Consider the following 22312-nt stretch of genomic DNA (forward strand, 5'->3'; position numbering starts at 1 on the left):
TAAGAAGATGTCGAATAACCATTTGTCTGTGGTGGTGTAGGGTTTCCTGCCTAAGCAGGGGGTTGGACTAGAAGACCTCCAAGGTCCTTTCCAACTCTGCTATTCTATTCTATTCTATTCTATTCTATTCTATTCTACTCTACTCTACTCTATTCTAAGTGTATGTATTTAATTTGCTGAAGATAATGAAATGAATAACAAAAATATTATTTTCATTAAACTATTTGGACTATTGTTAAGAGTGATGCTTAATTTTGAAATATCAAAAAAATGGTTTTCTAAATCAAATTGAAATTACATGGGAGAAATGAGACTTCAACCAACTTTCTTACTGAAGGTTTGCTTTTCCAAACATTTTCTTTCTTTGCAGCATGATCACCAAGTTCTACCAGCATGTCCTTTCTTTGGTCTTTGGTGTAAAAGAGATCAACGAGAACCCACAAATCTTGCCCAATGTTACCCTTGGCTTCCACATCTGTGACAGCTACTACAGTGCCAGAATGACCTATCGGACCACCTTGGACTTACTTTTCAAATCAAATAGATTCCTTCCAAACTATAAATGTGGCTCTTCTAAAAATCTCATCGCCATCCTTGGAGGACTTGAGTCTGATACTTCATCCCATATAGCAGACATTATAGAATTCTACAAGATACCTCAGGTTGGTTGAGACACGGGGAGGATTTTCCTCTTCCTTTGTAAATAATCAAAGCTCAAGCAATGTATATTAGGGATCCCTCATCCTAAATTTATTCCCCAAAATTTGAAAATTCATTATTTCCCTTAATTTAAAAGTAGAATCTCTTCCATCTTTGAGCATCTGGTCTGAACTCCAGGAATTATCTATCTATCTATCTATCTATCTATCTATCTATCTATCTATCTATCTATCTATCTATCTATCTATCTATCTATCTATATCTATCTATCTATCTATCTACCTACCTACCTACCTACCTACCTACCTACCTACCTACCTACCTACCTACCTATTTGTCCAATATGTACAAGATAACAAGTAGAGGTATGAACATAAACATGAACAAAGGAGGGAAATATAGATAAATGGGGACAGTAGGACAGGGATGGTAGGCACACCGGTGTGCTTATGCATGCTCCCTTTACGGACCTCATAAAAATGGGATGAGGTCCACGGCAGGCAGTTTGAGATTGAAGCTATGACGGTTTGAGGCTGTAACAATGGAGTCGGGTACAGCATTCCAGGTGTTCCAGGTGAAGCTGAATTTTCTGCAATTGAGTTTCAAGTGTTTTACCTTGAGCTTGTATCAATTGTTTGCCCGTGTATTATTGTGGTTGAAGCTGAAGAAGTCATTGAAAGGCAAGATATTATAGCAGACAATTGTGTGTACTATGCTTAGATTGAACCACAGGTGGTGCAGTTCCAGATTGACCAAGGCCAACATTTCAAGCCTGATGGCATAGGGAATTTTATTGTGAGCAGAAGAGTGGAGGACTCTTCTCGTGAAATACCTCTGGACCCACTCGATCGTACTAATGTCTGATATACAGTGTGGGTTCCAGGCTGATGAGCTGTATTCGAGGATTGGTCTGGCAAAGGTTTTGTATGCCCTAGTTTGCAGTACAAAGTTACCAGAGAAGAAGCTTTGCAAAATTAAGTTAACAACTCTTAATGCCTTTCTGGCAATTCTGTTACAGTGACCTCTGGGACTTAGATCGTTTGAGATGAGTACTCCTAGATCCTTGACAGAGTGAGAGTCATCTATAATCGTATGATTATAAACCAAGAAATTGATACTACAGGAACAATTTATTTAAATTTAGATTCCTTCCTTCAATTGTTCCAATAGGCATAAAGAATAGCAATAACATATCTGTATCACATCATAGAAGATAGAATAATAGAGTTGGAAGTGACCTTGGAGGTCTTCTAGTCCAATTCCCTGCTCAAGCAGGAGACCCTATACTATGTCAGACAAATTGTTGTCCAGTCTGTTTTTGAAAGCGCCCACAACTTCCAAAGGCAAGCTATGCCATTGGTTGATTGCTCTCACTGTTAGGAAATTTTTCCTAAGTTCTAGGTTGCTTCTCTCTTTGGATTAGTTTCCATCTATTGTTTCTTGCCTTGCCTTCAGATGCTTTGGAAAATAATTTGATACCCTTTGTCGGAGCCTCTCCAATATGGAATCTTTATACTTTCTTTTAGCTCACATATGGTTCGTATCCCTCAGAAGGTTTTTCTAGAAATAAGGTACCTTCACTTTACTTCATGGTCCCAAATGAGGGCCCCCTATATATTGGGATTATCAAATTGCTTAAATATTTTGGATGGAAGTGGATTGGACTTTTTGCTTCTCTGAATGAGAGCGGTGAACAATTTTTGCAGAAACTGCAATGGATGTTTTCCCAGAAGGGAATCTGTCCAGCCTTCGTCCAACAAATCCCTGGAATTCCCCATCTGGATAACTTGGATAACTTTTTTGATACCATGTCCAACATTTACAGACACTTCGCCAATCGTAAAGCAAGTACATTTGTTATGTATGGAGATACTTTGACTCTTGTGTGGTTCACATTTCTCATCTTTTTTAGAGACCCCCAAAATAAAGAAAATGCATCCTTTAGAAAGGTATGGATTATGACAAGCCAAACGGATTTTATATTAAGTGGAATTCAGAAGAGTTTTGATCTCCATTTGTTCGATGGGGCCATTTCCTTTTCAATTCAATCCAAGGAACTTCTGGGGTTCAAGACGTTTCTTCAGACCATAAAACCTTCTTGGAGGCATAGAGATGGATTCATAAAAGAGTTTTGGGAACAAGCGTTTGACTGTTTCTTTCCTCATTCGGGATCGCTAAAAATGGATAACGAAAAATGCACCGGGGAGGAGAACCTGGGCAATCTTCCTGGACCTCTCTTTGAGATGCAAATGACTGGTCATAGCTACAGTATCTATAATGGTGTCTATGCTGTGGCTCTTTCTTTGCATGACTTACTATCAAGGAGATCCAGTTGGCAAAAAACAACACCGGATCAAATCATTCGACTCCATGATCTCCAGTCTTGGCAGGTAATATCATTATGTAACACATTTTCTTTTTTTCTTCCTTGGAAAATGCAGTGCAGTATGATTGGGTTGGTTCAAAGTGCTATGATTTAAGTCTGCAAACCCTACCAAGTGGATTGCATCCATATTTCTCCTCCATCAACATCACACACAGTTGTTTTACAGATCTTCAGTGATAATACATTGTAAGTTGACAACTTGTTCTGTGCATGGAATTTGCAAATATTTAAATGTGTTGGACATGTGATGCAACACCCAGAAAAAAATATGGCATACTTCACTTAATTCTCCAAGGAAAGATTGAAAGCAAATGAGGTCCGGGCAGAAGAAGAAAAGCATGGCTTCAAAACCGAAGGAACCGGTTTGGACAAAACTCAGTGGCACTCTTTTGTGTGACTGTGTGGTTGTGGGTAAAATTAGGATTGCCAACATGATTGTCAACGTACGATGATGGATATAGTGGAAGAAGAAGAAGAAGAAGAAGAAGAAGAAGAAGAAGAAGAAGAAGAAGAAGGAGGAGGAGGAGGAGGAGGAGGAGGAGGAGGAGGAGGAGGAGGAGGAGGAGGAGGAGGAGGAGGAGGAAGAAGAAGAAGAAGAAGAAGAAGAACAACAACAACAACAACAACAAGAACAAGAACAACAACAAGAAGAACAACAACAAGAAGAAGAACAAGAAGAACAAGAACAAGAGGAGGAGGAGATAATACATTGTAGGTTTACAACTTGTTCTGTGCATGGAATTTACAAATGTTTAAATGTTTAAAGAAAGACTCAATATAGTATATTGATTAGGACACCAAGCTAAAAACCAGAAGTTCTAGTCCCAATTTAAGCAGAAAGCCAGCTGGCCAATGATTGTCTTTCAGGCCTAAGAAGAAAAAGACAGAAAATTGTGTCCAAAAAACTGTCTTGAAGGCTCATTCCTCCCTGTCAAAAAATGTATCCATCTTGCATGTTGTCCTTTTTTTTTTGTATATCAATCGGATTGGTCTTTCTTAGACAATAGTATGTTAAATATCTGGAAGCCTTAATTCATTGTTGATGGAGATTCTCAGTCATCCAGGTCATGGTGGTCCCAAAGGTGCTTTCTTCAAAAGGCAAGTGGAGTTTATACTTTTCTTGAAGGCATTTCACTTCTCATCCAAGAAGCGTCTTCATTTCTTCTTCAGAGCCTCTCAATGACTCTCTCAGAGAGCACTAATGAACAGATGACTGCAAGGAATATCAAGCCTTGCGTTCTTCACCGTTCAGTGAGAACTGAAGAAGCTTCTTGGATGAGAAACAAAAATGTCTTCAAGGAGAAACAAAATTTATTTATTTATTTATTTATTTTATTGAATTTATAGACCGCCCCCTCTCCCCGAAGGGACTCGGGGCGGTGTACAGACAACAACTAAAAAACCATACACATAGTAGAAAATATTAAATACCCCTTAAAAATAGATTAAATACAAAGCCTGTACAATAGAATTAAAAATTAAAAACAGCCTAAAAAGTCTACCCCGAAAATTTAAAATACCGGCCAGAGAATTGAAGATTAAAACTACGGTTAGGCCAGGCCAGCTAAGTGGAACAGTTTCTTGTGGAAGGAGCGGAGATCGGTGGTTGTTCTAATGTCAGGGGGAAGGTCTATCTAGTTTCCTTTTTTAAAAAAAATAATAATTTTGGGGTGACTTATTTCATTTGTTTCCGCATCACTTTTTTTTCAATCCCCTGCTTCTTACTATTTTTAAAACAGCTCCATCCATTTCTTCAAGACCTATCTTTTAACAACTCAGCTGAAGAGAGTGTTTTTTTTAACGACAAAAGGCAGGTAACAGGAGGATTTGACATCATCAACCTGGTCACTTTTGCAAACAAATCATTCAAGAAAGTGAAAGTTGGAAGATTAGATCCCAATGCTCCAGAAGGATTCCAACTGACTATTAATAAAAATAGAATTGAATGGCACAAAAGCTTTAACCAGGTAGGATCAATCGCGTACTTTGAAAAGACGTTGTCACTTGGTTCATTAGAGAACTGACATTTTTATTTTTCTATGCAGTGTAATCTCATCAGCAGTCAGCAGATTTATGCAATAAAGACTTAGTATAGGAGATGAACCCAAGAGAGGAGTCAAATGTGTCATAAGTCACAAGTCCCTGCATAGCCACAAGAGATCTAAGTTCAGTACCCTTTGAATGTCCTTCTTATCTCCCACTCATTTCTCTTGACAGTTAGTTGGTCTGATTCTTGTAGATAGCTTAAGCTTACAATCAATCTTAATATTCATTTGAACTGCCTGAATCTCCTAATTTCCCCTTGATACTTAGTGCAACATTACTGTCAGTTACATATTGGTGAATCTTTACAATTATTGTTTTCCCTCATATGCATTCCAATTTTACATATATGGTCACCTTCTTTCTTAATCTTTCTCATGTACTACTCCTTATTTGTTCATGTTTGGCTGTTTGTATCAGACAATCATATTACCTATGTTAAATTGTATATACATTCCTTACATTAATCTATCTATGATACATTAATTTTACATTTCCAAATTTCTCATTTCTTATTTCTATCATCTAGAAATTTGTACCATTTTTCTCAAACCAGGTAGTTGTCAGCGTTCCAAATATCATGCAGAATTAAATCAGAGTCCAAGGCAGAGCTATCCTTAAAGTTCCAATTTAATAAGACAGACATGTTGGCACATCTGTGGAATCCCAAATCTAAAAGCTTCCTGGGGATTCCACCCAGTTGAAAGTTCATGATCTTATCCCCAAATCCATAAATCCATCACATGGTCCAATCTTCTTCTTCCACACTGGTATCTCCACCACGCTGGTTCCAGTCAGGTGCAGAGGTGCGGAGACAAAAGATGACCTTGGGCTTCTAGAAAGGAATGACAACAACACATTTCACAATTCTACTCCTTTCTATTCCCCCCTCTCCCAATTACTACACTCATGAAACAGCATAATGAAATAATAGAGTGTGGCAGTCCAAGATCCTAAAAAGGAATATAACTGCAGGCCTGACAACTTTGTTTTTCTTTTTTGAAAATAAAATGATCTAAAACGATACATGTAGAATTTATGTATATTTAACAAGAGCTCCTTTAAATGTGGATGAGCAATCAGATAAACAGGATTTCATAGACTAATACAATCACATCCCTTTTTAAAGGGACGTGTAGTTTAATAATGAATCAAAGAATCAAAGCCTTTCCTCTTCTTATTAAACAACGCTCACATTATTTGCAGGCTCTTCCCATTTCTCTTTGTAATGAGTATTGCCACCCAGGATACTGGAAGAGAAGAATGGAAGGGGAAAAATTCTGCTGCTATGACTGCGTTCCATGTCCAGAAGGAAAGATTTCAGACAAGATGGGTCAGTTGATTGATGTTTAAAACAAATGGGTGGATCAGAATTAATAAATCATCATGCTGGTCATTTAGCTAGCCCAGTGGTTCTCTACCTATAGTCTGTGGAACAATGATGGGATTCAACCTTTTTTACTACCGGTTCTGTGGGCGTATCTTGGTGGGCGTGACATGGCTTGGTGAGCATGACAGGGGAAGGATACTGTAAAATCTCCATTCCCTCCCCACTCCAGGGGCAGGTTACTGGAAAAATCCCCATTCCCTCCGAATCAGCTGGGACTCAGGAGGCAGAGAATAGATGGAGGCCCGGCCAGTCAGAGGTGGTATTTACTGGTTCTCTAAATTACTCAAAATTTCTGCTACCGGTTCTCCAGAACTGGTCAGAACTTGCTGAATAACACCTCTTCTGTGGACCCCTGGGAGGGGGGGCACAATGTCATCAAAGAGGGCCCGTGAAGGCCTGAAGAAATGTTATGATTTAAGTGAAGTTAGGGCTTGGTGGTCCATGGTCATAGTCCATGGCACAAAATGAAGTCCATGGTGAAGAAAAGGTTTGAGACCCACTGATCTAGACTATGGCTAAGAGTGGTCTTTCCCAGTCTGAAGCTCAGGAATGTTTTCATGTTTTCATGTTCTTTAATTTTTTTTAAAGGTTATCATCTATCATCCTCCTATCCTATCCTATCCTATCCTATCCTATCCTATCCTATCCTATCCAATCCAATCCAATCCTATCCATCATCTGTCTGTCTGTCTGTCTGTCTGTCTGTCTGTCTGTCTGTCTATTTCAATTTCAATTTATTTGTGCTTCTAGACCGCCCCCTCTCCCAGAAGGGACTCGGGGCGGTGTACAGTCCATAGAGAATATCACAAAAATACAATAAAAAATTAAATATGTACAGTTTGGAGGAGGTTAAAATGCAATTAAAAGAACTGTACAAAGCTAAATAAATATAATTTTTAAAATCCCTAAAACAGACACAACAGATTAAAAAACCCTAAGATAACCAGATAATAATACATTTGCCAGGAGGGACAGTTGTAATTATGCCAGGCCTGCTAATCGGAACAGGTGAGTCTTCAATTTTTGCCGGAAGGAGCGGAGGTCAGAAGTGGTTCTAATGTCGGGGGGGAGGTCATTCCAGAGGGTTGGGCCCATCACAGAGAAGGCCCTACTCCTTGGTGTCGCCCGTTGGCATTGCCTAGTGGACGGCACCAGGAGAAGTCCCTCCCTGTGTGAGCGAATTGGCCGCAGGGATGTATGTGGGAGGATGCGATCCCGCAAGTAACTAGGTCCCGTGCCATGGAGCGCTTTAAAGATGGTAATCAGCACCTTGAATCTATCTATCTATCTATCTATCTATCTATCTATCTATCTATCTATCTATCATCTATCTATCTATCTATCTATCATCTATCTATCTATCTATCTATCTATCTATCTATCTATCTATCTATCTATCATCCACCTATCATGTCTGTCTGTCTATCTATCTATCTACGGTATCTATCTATCTATCTATCTATCTATCTATCTATCTATCTATCTATCTATCTATCTATCTACGGTATCTATCTATCTATCTATCTATCTATCTATCTATCTATCTATCTATCTATCTATCTATCTATCTATCTATCTATCATCCACCTATCATGTCTGTCTGTCTGTCTGTCTATTATCTATCTATCTATCTATCTACGGTATCTATCTATCTATCTATCTATCTATCTATCTATCTATCTATCTATCATCTATCATCCACCTATCATGTCTGTCTATCTATCTATCTATCTATCTATCTATCTATCTATCTATCTATCTATCTATCTATCATCTATCATCTATCTATCTATTTTTCATCTATCATCTATCATCTAAACACCTCAAGTGTTTGAGAACCCCCAACTTCTGGAGACAAGCCGTTCCGTTGATTAATTGTTATAACTGTCAGAAAATTTCTCCTTAGGTCTAGGTTGCTTTCCCCCTTGATTAGTATCCATCCATTGCTTCAGGTGCTTTGAAGAATAGGTTGAACCCTCTTCTTTGGGGAAGCACCTTAGATATTGGAACATCTGCATCATGTACCTTTAATTCTTCTTTTCCAGTCCCCTAATCATCTTTGTTGCTCTTCTCTGCAGTCTTTTTAGAGTCTCAACATCTTTTTTATATTGTGGCAATCAAAACTGGATGCAATATTCCAAATGTGAACTTATCAAGACAACCACCCAGTTATGAGACAGCTTTCTCTGTATTTCCAGAAGTAAATAATGTTAAAATATTCATGATTGGGAGAGACATGGTAACAAGGTCAGCCAACGAATAGGCATAGCAACTAAGTTAGCAAATGGGAGTTTAAACAGATCTGAGTTTGTGCAGAAAGAGAAACTTAAGAAGTCTGCTGCTCTGAGAAGTAAACTAGCAGTATGTCTGGGCTTGTCTGCTGAAATGAAACTATACAATACAATACAATAGCAGAGTTGGAAGGGACCTTGGAGGTCTTCTAGTCCAACCCCACGCCTAGGCAGGAAACCCTATACCGTTTCAGACTATGGCTATCCAACATCTTCGTAAAGATTTCCAGTGTTGGGGCATTCACAACTTCTGGAGGCAACTTCTGTTCCACTGATTAATTGTTCTAACTGTCAGGAAATTTCTCCTCAGATCTAAGCTGCTTCTCTCCTTGATTAGTTTCCACCCATTGCTTCTTGTTCTACCCTCAGGTGCCTTGGAGAATAATTTGACTCCCTCTTCTTTGTGGCAACCCCTGAGATATTGGAACACTGCTATCATGTCTCCCCTAGTCCTTCTTTTCATTAAACTAGACATACCCAGTTCCTGCAACTGTTCCTCATATGTTTTAGTCTCCAGTCCCCTAATCATTTTTGTTGCTCTTCTCTGCACTCTTTCTAGAGTCTCTACATCTTTTTTACATTGTGGCGACCAAAACTGAATGCCGTATTCCAAGTGTGGCCTTACCAAGGTATTATAAAGTGGTATTAACACTTCATGTGATCTTGATTCTATCCCTCTGTTGATGCAGCCTAGAACTGTGTTGGCTTTTTTGGCAGGTGCTGCACACTGCTGGCTCATATTTAAATGGTTGTCCACTAGAACTCCAAGATCCCTCTCACAGTTACTACTATTGAGCACGGTACCACCTATACTGTACCTGTGCATTCCGTTTTTGTTGCCTAAATGTAGAACCTTACTCTTTTCACCATTGAATTTCATTTTATTAGATAGTGCCCAATGTTCAAGTTTGTCAAGATCCTTCTGTATCTTAAGCTTATCTTCTGGAGTGTTGGCTATTCCTTCCAACTTGGTGTCATCTGCAAATTTGATGAGTTCCCCATTTATCCCCTCATCCAGATCATTGATGAAGATGTTGAGGAGTACTTGGCCTAAAACAGAATCTTGGGGTGCTCCACTGCATACTTCCCTCCATGTAGATGCAGTTCCATTGAGGACTACACGTTGAGTGCAGTTGGTCAGCCAGTTACGAATCCATCTGGTGGTGATGCTATCTAACCCACATTTTTCTACTTTATCTAATAGTCGGTTATGGTCTACTTTATCAAATGTCTTGCTGAAGTCCAAGTAAATTATATCAAAGGCATTCCTCTGGTCCACTAATTTTGTCACTTTGTCGAATAATGCAATAAGATTAGTCTGGCATGATCTGTTTTTGACAAATCCATGTTGGCTTTTGGCTATTACTTTGTTTACTTCTAGGTGTTCGCTAATTCATTGCTTGATTATCTTTTCTAGAATCTTTCCTGGTATTGAGGTCAGGCTGCTAGGTCTATAGTTTCCTGGATCTATTTTTTCCCCTTTTTTGAAGATGGGAACCACATCAGCTCTTTTCCAGTCCTCTGGAAGTTTCTTGGTGCTCCAATATCTCTGAAAGATATAATTCAGTGGTTCTGAGATCTTGTCTGCCAGTTCCTTCAGAACCCTGGGGTGTAATCCATCTGGTCCTGGTGATTTGAACTCATCTAATGTAGACAGGTGCTCACTTACCATTTTCATCTCTATTTCAACTTGTGTTCCTAATCTGTTTTTTATAGGTTTTTGGTAGGTTGGACTGTTTTTTCCCTTTGTGTAAAGACAGATGCAAAAAAATGAGTTAAATAGTTCTGTTTTCTCCCTGTTGCTTGTCACTTTCTTGCCATTTTCTCCTAGCAATGGATCAATTGTTTCCTTAACTTTTTTCTTCTTTTTAACATGTTGGAAGAAGCTTTTTTGTTATTTTTTTATTTTTGTGGCAAGCCTTTCTTCATTGTGAGCCTTAGCTTTCCTCACTTCATCTTTACAGACTCGAGCTATTTGCTGATATTCTGCCTTAGTTATGTCCCCCTCTTTCCACTTTTTATACTTATCTTTTTTACCTTTCAATTTGTCAGAGAGTTCTTTATGCTGGTTTCTTTGGGGAGCTGTTATTTTTCTTCTTCATTGGTATTGTGCTAGACTGGGCTGTTATAATCTCATTTTTCAAAATTTCCCAAGCTTCTTGAGTTTTTTCCCCCTTGAGGATTCTCATCCATGGAATTTTTCCCAAGCTCTCTCTAAGTTTATTGAAATTAGCTCTCTTAAAGATCAATACTCTAGTTTGACTTTGTTCTACTACTTGTGTTTGCACAATATTGAAGTCAAGTATTGCATGATCGCTTGCCCCCAAGGTTCCTGTAGCTTCAACACCTTCTATCATTTCCTCTCTGTTAGTGAGAATTAAATCCAATATGGCCGATCCCCTTATTCCCTTCTCTACCTTTTGCGAAACAAAGTTGTCTGCTAGGTTTGTTAGGAACCTGTAGGATCTTCCACTTGGTGCAGAGTTTGTTTCCCAGTTGATGTCAGGGTAGTTAAAATCCCCCACTACTATTGTGGTGTGCTTCCTACATACCTTAGTTAGCTGACTAGCAAAAAGTTCATCTACTTCCTCTGCTTGGTTGGGTGGCCTATAGTATAGACCAATAGCAATGTCATTCCCCCACCTTTAATATTGACCCAAATGCATTCAAGAATTCTCATCATTGTTGTGCTCTATTTTTGTAGAGATGTAGTTATTTCTTATATATAATGCAACTCCACCTCCTCTTTTATTTGGTCTATTTCTTTTAAATAATGTAAATCCTTCTAGCTGTATGTTCCAATTGTGGGTTTCATCCCATCAAGTTTCTGTAATGGCAATAATATCGTATCTGCCCTCTTTTACTTGAATTTCTAATTTGCTCTGTTTATTCCTCATACTCTGTGCATTGGTGTATAGACATTTGAGTCCATTTTGATTTAACCAGTATTATGCCTGACTGCCCCTATTTTCTTGCCACTTGTATGATTCATGCACATAGTATGGCACTCACTATTAAATGCTTGGTTTTGCTTGATAGCAGGAGTGATAATCTTACCTGCACAAACATCTGTGTTACATGCACTGATAACCCTGTGAGTTTTAGATTGCTGGGGACAGAAATTTTCTGTATCAATTAATTCTCTGTCCCTGCTGTTCAGTTTAAATGTTTATCCAGAAAACCTGTGAATTTAATGCCAAGTAACTCAATCCCTTTCTTGGATGGGTGTAAACCATTTCTTTTGTACAGTTTTTCATTGGACCCGCTGCAGGCATCATGACTAATAAAACCAAAGCCTTCCCTTTTACATCACTCATTTAGCCACACATTAAACTCTGCTACAAGCTGGCCCTTCCCTTTTTGTTCCTTATATACTGGTATAACCTGTGAGAAGATAAGCCTACAACCTTTACTACTCAGTTCATACCCCAAGCTCAGGAAATCATTCTGCATAGAAAGTACATCTTTTGGGGACAGATCATTTGTGCCAAGATATATAATGGCATCAACATCACAGTCCTTACTTGCATTCTTGACTATCTTAAGAATACACCTCTTGTCTCTGCTGGCAGTAGCACCTGGCAGACACCTGACCTCTTTCAAAACTTCCATATCCCTTCCTAAATTTACATTCCTTATGATTGAATCACCAACCAGAAGGTGACTTCTCTTTTTGGATATCTTGCTCTTCTTGTGCGAGTGATGTGTGATACCTGATTCACACATTTGCCTTTCCGAGGTAAGTTCTTCATTTTGGACCACAATCCCCTGCTTATTTGAGTTTTCATTATCACAACTACCTTGACCTTTCACTTTAGTGTCCCCATTAAGGTCAGGAAAGGCGCTCTTATGCTGGGGCACAGCAAAAGCTTTGTGTTTATGGTTCACAGCTCTCACCCTGCCAGATCCCACGGTTGTCCATACTGCTCTTCTCTTGCGGGATCTTTGTGGTAGAGGGGGCTGGTAGTGTGGCATCTCCATACAGTGGAATGGCAGAATTGGGCACCTAATTTCTTCTTGGAGAGCACTGATTACAGATCTAACTGCTTTTGTTTGCCCGTAACTCTCTTGCCTTGTGTTTACTTGGAAAAACTATCTGTTGGTATTGTACATTCATTCATCTATTTGTACATATATAAAGACGTTAATGAATCCTGCTGCATCATTTATCTGTGTGTGCTTCTGGATTTGAATTTATGCAACAAACTCTGACAAATAATAATCAAGAAATCTGACTTTTTTTTTTTACTTTTACTCTAGAGATGGAAGATTGTTTCAAATGTCCTGAAAATCAGTATCCAAGCAAGGAGCAGGATAGATGCCTGAACAAAATGACCAGTTTCCTCTCCTTTGAGGAAACCTTAGGGATTTCTTTGGCATCAGTTGCTGTTGCTTTTGCTGCAATAACAGCCTGGATTCTCGGAACTTTTATGAAGTACAAAGATACTCCCATAGTTAAAGCCAACAATCGGGACCTCACTTATGTTCTCCTCGTGGCACTTCTGCTCTGCTTTCTTTCTTCCTTATTATTTCTTGGTCAACCAGGGAAAATCACCTGTTGTCTTCGGCAACCAACTTTTGTCATTGTCTTTTCAGTGGCTGTTTCTTGTATTTTGGCCAAAACCCTCACTGTGGTTATGGCTTTTATGGCTACTAAGCCAGGCTCCAAGATGAGGAAATGGGTAGGGAAAAGATTGGCCCTTGTTATTGTTCTTTCCTGCTCTCTTTTCCAAGCCATCATCTGTATTACATGGTTGACAAACTTTCCTCCATTCCCTGAGTTAGACATGCATTCTGTTATGGAAACCATGATTTTGCAATGCAATGAAGGTTTCATTGTCATGTTTTATTGTGTCCTGGGCTACTTGGGCTTCTTGGCTACTGCCAGCTTTGTTGTGGCATTCCTTGCCCGTAATTTACCTGACAGCTTTAATGAAGCCAAATTTATTACTTTCAGTATGTTGGCTTTCTGCAGTGTGTGGGTGTCCTTTGTGGCAGCCTACCAGAGCACCAGAGGGAAAGCCATGGTGGCTGTGGAGATCTTCTCCATCTTGTCCTCCAGTGCTGCCTTATTGGGATGTATCTTCTTCCCAAAGTGCTTCATCATTGTGCTGAGGCCAGAATTGAACAACAGAGAACAATTAATTAATAACAAGAAATTAACTCATGTAAATGTCATTTACTAATAACATTGCCAAGTTTAAATGAAGAATATGTATATCCAAGTAATACATGCAGATTTTAGTTTAATCAAACTTTGAAGATTATGCAGCAAATTATGTTTCCTAATGTACAGGACAGTACAGACATGACTTGAAGAACAAAAGTATCAAATTTACTCATCATTTAAATCCATGATACTCAAATGTATCATGGATTTAATATTTTTTAACTTTTGGGATGTGTGTTTTTTAATGTTGTATGCCGCCCTGAGTCCTTTTGGAGAAGGACGGCATATAAATCCAAATAAACCAAACCAAACCAAACCAATCACATTTATATTGGTCCTTGTTGTGGCCCAGCAGGAGCCATTGGAGCTGCCATCAGACTCCGACAGCGAGGGTCCCTATGAGTCGGCTCTGGAGGATGTGGAGGACCCTGGACAGGGTTCCGACTCTGAGCAGGGATCAGAGAGGCTGGTTGGCCACCAGGAGGCGCCTGAGGCATGGAGCAGTGGTGAAAGCCAAAGGGAGTGTGCTCCTGATGTCATGCCTTGGAGCAGTGGGGAGGAGACAAGGGAGTGGTTTCTGGATGCCAGAGCTGATAGACAGAGAGAACAGCTATGCAATTACAAGAGATGATTGGATTCAGGTGATCGTAATCAGGCTCCTCTCAAGGCTATTTAAGGAAGGACTTTCCGACAGTTGTTTTGCAGGAATCAACTGATCATTAGAGTTGGAGACGCTCTCAAATCTGTGTCGTACCTTGGCAGTCTGGATTGCTGCCCAGGTGTTATCTGGACCTCGGCAGGCTGGATTGCTGCCAAGGTTTAAACTGTATGTAAATAAAACATCTTGCAGAGACCTTGTTTCAGAGTGATTTGGTATACGAGAAGGGGGGAGTCAGAACTGGTCCTCATCTCACAAAACAGTGACTTTGAGTGGCATATAATAAAAGGTAAAGGTAAAGTTTTCCCTGCCTGGTCATGTCCAACTCTAGGACACAGTGCTGATCTCCATTTCTTGGCTGAAGACATATTCCATGGTCATGTGGATAGCATGGCTATATCCCAATGGTGCATGGAACACTGTCATCTTTCCATGAAAGTGGTACCAATTAATCTACTCACATTTGCATGCTTTGGAATTGCTAGGTGGGCAGGAGGTGGGGTAAGGACAGGAGCTCACCCCTTTGTGTGGTGCTCAGGCCTCAAACCTGGATTGTCAGCTGGAAAGATCAGCATCTTTAACCACTGAGCCATCATAATCCCCCCCTAATAAAAAATAAATAAAAGTTAAAACATTATAATTATTCAGAAAAAAAATAGAAAATTATGATTAAAAGCTAAGTGAGCGTAGTAAAGTAAGGATGTCAAGAACAACGAAACCACCTCAGTGCCTCGCTGATACCTTGGGGTCTAGTTTTGAGGGACTTCTGGAAAATCAACAAGGATAGAGCTAGCTTCCCTTTGGTGGGGGAATGTTCCATAAGATGACTGCCACAGCAATAAATGTAGCATCTTAGAAGATCGAACTGATAACATATCTGTTATTCCATATATGATGGAGAAAGCAGATGTGATTGGATGGAGGCAGTCCCTTAAATGACGCAGGCTGATGCCATGAAGGTTTTTAAAGGTTAAAACCAGCACCGTGAATAAGCCCAAGAGGCAAATGGGGAACCAAAACAGGTGACAGAGCAGAAGTGCAATGAGTGCAATTCTAGGGGCGGCAATAGCTACACATACCACTGCATTGTACACAAGCTGAAGCTTCCAAATAATCTTCAAAGGCAGGTGTTTATGGAACATACTTCAGTATTATTTATTTATTTATTTATTTATTTATTTATTTATTTATTTACTTACTTACTTACTTACTTACTTACTTACTTATTTTGTCAAACATGTACAAGAGAACAGGTACAAGTATAAACATGGACATGAATAAAGGAAATGAATACAAATAAATGGGGACAGTAGGACAGGGGCAGTAGGCACACTGGTGCGCTTATGCACGCCCCCTTTACGGACCTCTTAGGAATGGGGTGTGGTCAACGGTAGACAGTTTGAGGTTGAAGCTATGAGGGTTTGAGGATGTACCAATGGAGTCGGGTAGAGCACTCCAGGCGTTGACCACTCCTGTTGCTGAAGTCGTATTTTCTGCAATTGAGTTTGGAGCGATTTACCTTGAGTTTGTATCTCTTGTTTGCTCGTGTATTATTGGGGTTGAAGCTGAAGTAGTCATTGACAGGTAGGACGTTGTAGCAGACAATTTTGTGTACTATACTTAGGTCAGACCATAGGTGGTGTAGTTCCAGGTGTCCAAGCCCAATATTTTGAGCCTGGTGGCATAAGGGATTCTATTGTGAGCAGAGGAGTGGAGGACTCTTCTCATGAAATACCTTTGGACCTGCTCGATCGTATTAATGTCCGATGTACAGTGTGGATTCCAGGCAGACGAGCTGCATTTGAGAATTGGTCTGGCAAAGACTTTGTATGCCCTAGCTAGCAATACAATGTTACCAGAGAAGAAGCTTCGCAAAATTAGATTAACAACTCTTAATGCCTTTTTTGACAATGCTGTTACAGTGAGCTCTAGGGGTTAGATCGTTTGAGATGAGTACTCCTAGGTCCTTGACAGAGTGAGGGTCATCTATTCAGATGGGGGCTCATTAAGGGCATGAGTGACAGTGAGCAGAGTTTCTCAGTCCAGGAATGAGTACAAATGGTACATTACTGAAAATATACAACAACTCTTCTGAGCATGGATGCCATTTGTTCTTCAGAAATCTCTAAGCATATAAAACTCTCAAATGACCTGGTGGATCTGTCTGGGCCACATATTTTATTATGCTGTTTATTAATTGTGTTATCGAGATGATAAGAGTATTAGCTGTAAGGGTATTCCAATATACTTAAAGGATTTCAAGATTATTTAAAATCAAAAGTAACTTCCTTTGATAACTCAAGTGCTGAATGGAATGTATAACCCTATGGTCAAACAACCCAAATATTTGCTAACTTTCGTTCGTATTGTTTCATTAAATCCATAACATTTTGTAGGAGAAAACTGGGGAAAAAAACATCCTAACAAATTAAAAATTTATCAGAGTGTAACAATAATTGCAGTCATTTTATTACTCGAAAATACTTTGATTCTTATCTGAAAGTGATAAAATGATCTAAACACAGTGAAAAGAAAAAAAGTAGAATTAATATGTAGAATTAATAAAGTAAAAGTAGAATTAATATGTATTAATATGTAGCTTAGGAAATAGTATAAATTTATATCTCCCTCTCTTTTTTTTTCCTCTCCCTTGTTTTATTTTTATTTGGTTATGGCTTTTGATTCCACACCCACTTATTTATGAGGAGGATTTGTGTTTGTTTATGATGTGTATATGTTTGTATGTATAAGGTAAGATAAAGTTTTCCCTCGGAGATATGTGCTAGTCGTCCCCAACTCTAGGGAGAGATGTGCTCATCTCCATTTCAAAGCTGAAGACATCTCCATGGTCATGTGGCTGGCATGACTAAACACCGAAGGCACAGGAAACGCTGTTACCTTTCCACCAAAGGTGGTTCTTATTTTTCTACTTGCATTTTTACATGCTTTCGAACTGCTAAATTGGCAGAAGCTGGAATAAAAAACAGGAACTCACTCCATTACATGGCACTAGGGCAGTGATGGCGAACCTGTGGCATGTGGAGCCATTTGTCAGGGCATGCGAGGTGCTGCCCTGTTAGCTGGCCAGCGCGCATGCGTGTGCTGGCCAGCTGAGTTCACCCTTTTTTAAAGCCATTTTTCACCCTCCCCTGGCTCCAGAGACTTTATAGGAGCCTGGGGAGGACGAAAACAGCCTCCCAGCCCCCCCAGATGCCCTCCGAAGGTGTCAGGGAAGCCTCCGGACAGCCCCTGAAGCCTTCGGAACGCTTAAAATGACCCTCCGGTTTGCTCGGAGGGTCATTTTGAGTGCTCTGAAGGCATAAGGGAAGCCTCTGGACGGTCCCTGAAGCCTTCGGAGCACTCAAGACGACCCTCTGAGCAAACCAGAAGTCTCCGGTTTGCTCGTAGGATCGTTTTGAGCGGTCCGAAGGCTTCAGGGACTGTCCGGAGGCTTCCCTGACACCTCCGGAGGGCATCTGGGGGGGCGGGGGAGGCTGTTTTCGCATGTAAAAAGCATGTAAACATGGGAGGGGGAGCGCCTGTAGTGCATGCATGCGCACAGGGGGTCACACATTGCATTATGGGTGCAGCACGGCCACACACGACCCCCCTGCGCTCCCCCCACTTATGGCATGCGAGCCAAAAAAGGTTCGCCATCATTGCACTAGGGATTCAAACCACTGAACTGCTGACCTTTCTGATAGACAACTTCAGCATCTTAGCCACTGAGCCACCACGTCCCTTGTTTGTATATCTACATACATACGTATATCAGTTTTGTTTTGGGGACAGAAGATAAGAAATAATTTTATACAGGTAGTCCTCAATTTAGGAGCCTAGTTGAGCCCAAAATTTCAATTGCTAATCAAATCATTAATTTTGCCCCCAATTATAACCTTTCTTGCCACAGTTGGTAAGTGAAACACTGCACCTGTTAAGTTAGAAATTCAACGTAGGGAAAAGTGAAGTCCAACAGGCAAGAAAAATCATAAGGACACATATACACTGGATGAAACCAGGCTTAATAGCAGTGACTGTGAGAGGGATCTTGGAGTCTTAGTGGACAACCAGCTAAATATGAGCCAGTGGTAGCCAAAAAAACCAATGTAATCCTAAATTACATTAACAGAGGGATATAATCAGGATCAAGTGAGGTACTAATACCACTCTATAAAGTCCTACTAAGACCACACCTAGAATATTGCATCCAGTTTTGGTCACCACACTATAAAACAGATGTTGAGACTCTAGAAAAAGTGTAGAGAAGAGCAACCAGGATAATTAGGGGACCGGAGACTAAAACATATGAAGAACGGTTGCAGGAACTGGATATGGCTAGTCTAGTGAAGAGAAGGGTCAGGGGAGACATGATAGCAGTGTTCCAATATTTGAGGGGCTGCCACAGAGAAGAGGGGGTCAAGCTATTTTCCAAAGCACCTGAAGGCCAGACAAGGAATAATGGATGGAAAGTGACTAAGGAGAGATTCAACCTAAAAATAAGGAGGCACTGACAGTGAGAACAACCAACCAATGGAATAGCTTGCCTTTAGAAGTTGTGGGGACTATCATTCAGTGTTGTACCTTATGATTCTTGACAAATGTATCTTGTCTTTTTCTATACACTGAGAGCATATGCACAAAAGACAAATTCCTTGTGTGTCCTATCACATTTGGCCAATAAAGAATTCTATTCTATTCTATTCTATTCTATTCTATTCTATTCTATTCTATTCTACTCTACTCTAGTCTAGTCTAGTCTAGTCTATCACTTGAGGCTTTCAAGAAGAGATTGGACTACCATTTGTCAGAAATGGTGTAGGGTCTCCTGCTTGGGTGGGGGGGTTGAACTAGATGACCTATAAGGTCCCTTCCAACTCTGTTAGTGAATTAAGTAAATCTGGTTTCCCCATTGATTTTACTTGCCAGAGGGTCACAAAAGGTAATCACATGACTTCAGGAGACTGCAACGATCATAAATAAAAGCCAGTTTCCAAGTGTCCAAATTTTGATTATATGACCATAGGGATGCTGCAATGGTCATAAATGTGAATAATAGTCCCTTTTTTTCACTGCTGCTGTCAGTTTGAATGGTCACTAACAAAATAGTTGCCAGTTGAGGACTACCTTAGATGGATGTCTCAACCAAACATGCTTTCTTCAGAAGAAGCTACTTCTGAGCTATATGAAATCCCACAATCCCACCTTAAAAAGTCTTTACTCTCTCTATATATATAATCCTGGGAAATAATTCTATCGAAGTATGAATTTTTGTTGTATAAATACATTATGCTAAACAGTGGTATATACAAAGTGAGGCGATATAATTCAAACAGGGAACGAGCAACCATTAAAATACTTTGATAAAAAAAATACAATCATTCATTTATTTCCATACTTCTGAGCTATATGAAATCCTACAATCCCACCTTAAAAAGTCTCTGCTCTCTCTCTATATATATAATCCTGGGAAATAATTCTATCGAAGTATGAATTTTACTCAAGAAATAACAACTGCAAATATGTTTCTGCGATTTGGGGTTTGGTTATTTTAAAAGTTGAATGTACGAAGAGAGTTTGTTTGCAAAGTTGATGATTACTGAACTTCCAGTAAGAGTGCTTCAGGGAGAATAATTATACAATCCTATCTATTTTTTTTTACTACTTCACTGTTTATTATATCATTTCTTTTAATGACAGATGACATTCAGCGCGAAATTGTTGCTCTCCCCTGGAATTATTTCAGTGACTGTAATTGGTTCACTTGGGCAAAGACATAAACATCTGAAGCAGAGACAATCTATCTGTTAATGAGAATGAGAAAGTATATAAAGGTGTATAAAATCTTTAGAGATTTGCAAGGAAGAGCAAGAATTGGAAAGGGTAGTGTCCACACTGTCATTTGCTTCAAACTGGTTTTCAATAGTAGGAGGGAGCTATCTTTTGAGCAGAGTGTTTGGTGGACTTGGCAAATTTAATAAAGGACGTGTATCGAACTAAATTCTTGTTTTATATTAGTAGTAGCAGCAAAGTTATTCAGAGATGTAATTCAGCCTGGCTAATATTTGCTAATGCAGGATTTTGACGGTAGCGAAATCACATCCCTCCGTATTGCAGAAGACTTTCTGCTACCCAGATGTTTCTTCTTCTTCTTTTAATGTTCCCAGTAGTCAGAGTGGATAGTTTAGTGCGTAATGTGGGCGATCCAATAACTACTCCATATGAGTGGTACCAGCAAGGTGATGTCATTCTCGGAGGAATGGTCTCTCTGATACATTACCATTTTAATGAAGTTTCATTTCAGAAGCATCCTTCTCAGGAGTTTTTTGCATTTCAAGAGTACGGATTTTCTATCTTCTCCTCTATAGCAGTTAGGAAAGTTTCAATGCATGGATGAAAAGAGAGAGAAGTCAACTGTTTTCTTATGTAATGGCATATTCTGTCTCTCTCTGAAGGTGTTTCTACATCTCTGGAATTCCAGACAGCTTTTAACGAAAGACAATTCTGTCTACCAAATGTACAAAAATAGATCAGGTAACCTAGTTTATGTGATGGCAGGGTGGTATGGAGAAATAACATGGGCTTTTATCGAACATCAAGCCTACAAGACGAGAGAAAGTGATTAAAAGACTTTATTTTAAGTTGGTAGGAAAGAATGGAGAACAGTTTAGGTTTTGAAATAGGAAGACATTTTATTCATGAAAGCTGATGATATGTTGATTTATTGTGCGACTGTGCCAATTGCAGAAAATATTTCATTATGACAGAATTGTCAATTGACATAAAATACCCCTATCTAGTAAGGACATGTGGGCTCAGTGGCTAAGACACTGAGCTTCTCGTTCAGAAAGGTCGGCAGTTCAGTGGTTCGAATCCCTAGCGCCACGTAATGGAGTGAGCTAGGTGAGTTACTTGTCCCCAGCTTCTGCCAATCTAGCAGTTCAAAAGATTGTAAAAATGCAAGTAGAAAAAGAGGGACCACCTTTGGTGGGAAGGTAACAGCGTTCCGTGTGCCTTCGGCATTTAGTCATGCCAGGCACATGACCATAGAGACGTCTTTGGACAGTGCTGGCTCTTCGGTTTTGAAATGGAGATGAATACCACCCCCTAGAGTCAGGAATGACTAGCACATATGTACAAGGGGAACCTTTATCTTTACCTTTAGCTGTATCTAAAATATAGAGAGGAGGAAAGATTATAGATATATTTAACTCAGCTAAAGCAATGACTATTGTTCATACATAACATCTAACCTATGAAAAGTGATTTTTCGTTCACACACAGTACATTTTATTCACAGAGTGTTAACAAAATTCTACCAACATGTCCTTTCCTTGGCCTTTGCTGTGAAGGAGATCAATGAAAACCCACAAATCTTGCCTAATGTCACCCTTGGTTTTCATATCCATGACAATTATTATCACCCAATGATAACCTATCGGACAACCCTGGACTTACTCTTCAAATCCCAGCAATTTGTCCCCAACTACAAGTGTGACACTATGAAAAACTTTATGGGCATTATTGGGGGACTCACCTCTGAAATGTCATTCTACATGGCAGACATTGTAGGTTTATACAAGATACCACAGGTAGGTGCTTGAAGAATAGACATAAGAGAGTTACCTTTCAGTTTACAATCAACTTACTAAAGGAGGTGAATATGTTTACTGGCAATATCTTTCCACAAAATGTGTTTTTCTTTTCAGCTGACTTA

This window comes from Natrix helvetica (genome assembly GCF_964273705.1).
Source record: "Natrix helvetica genome assembly, chromosome: Z".
In the NCBI taxonomy this organism is placed as follows: Eukaryota; Metazoa; Chordata; class Lepidosauria; order Squamata; family Natricidae; genus Natrix; species Natrix helvetica.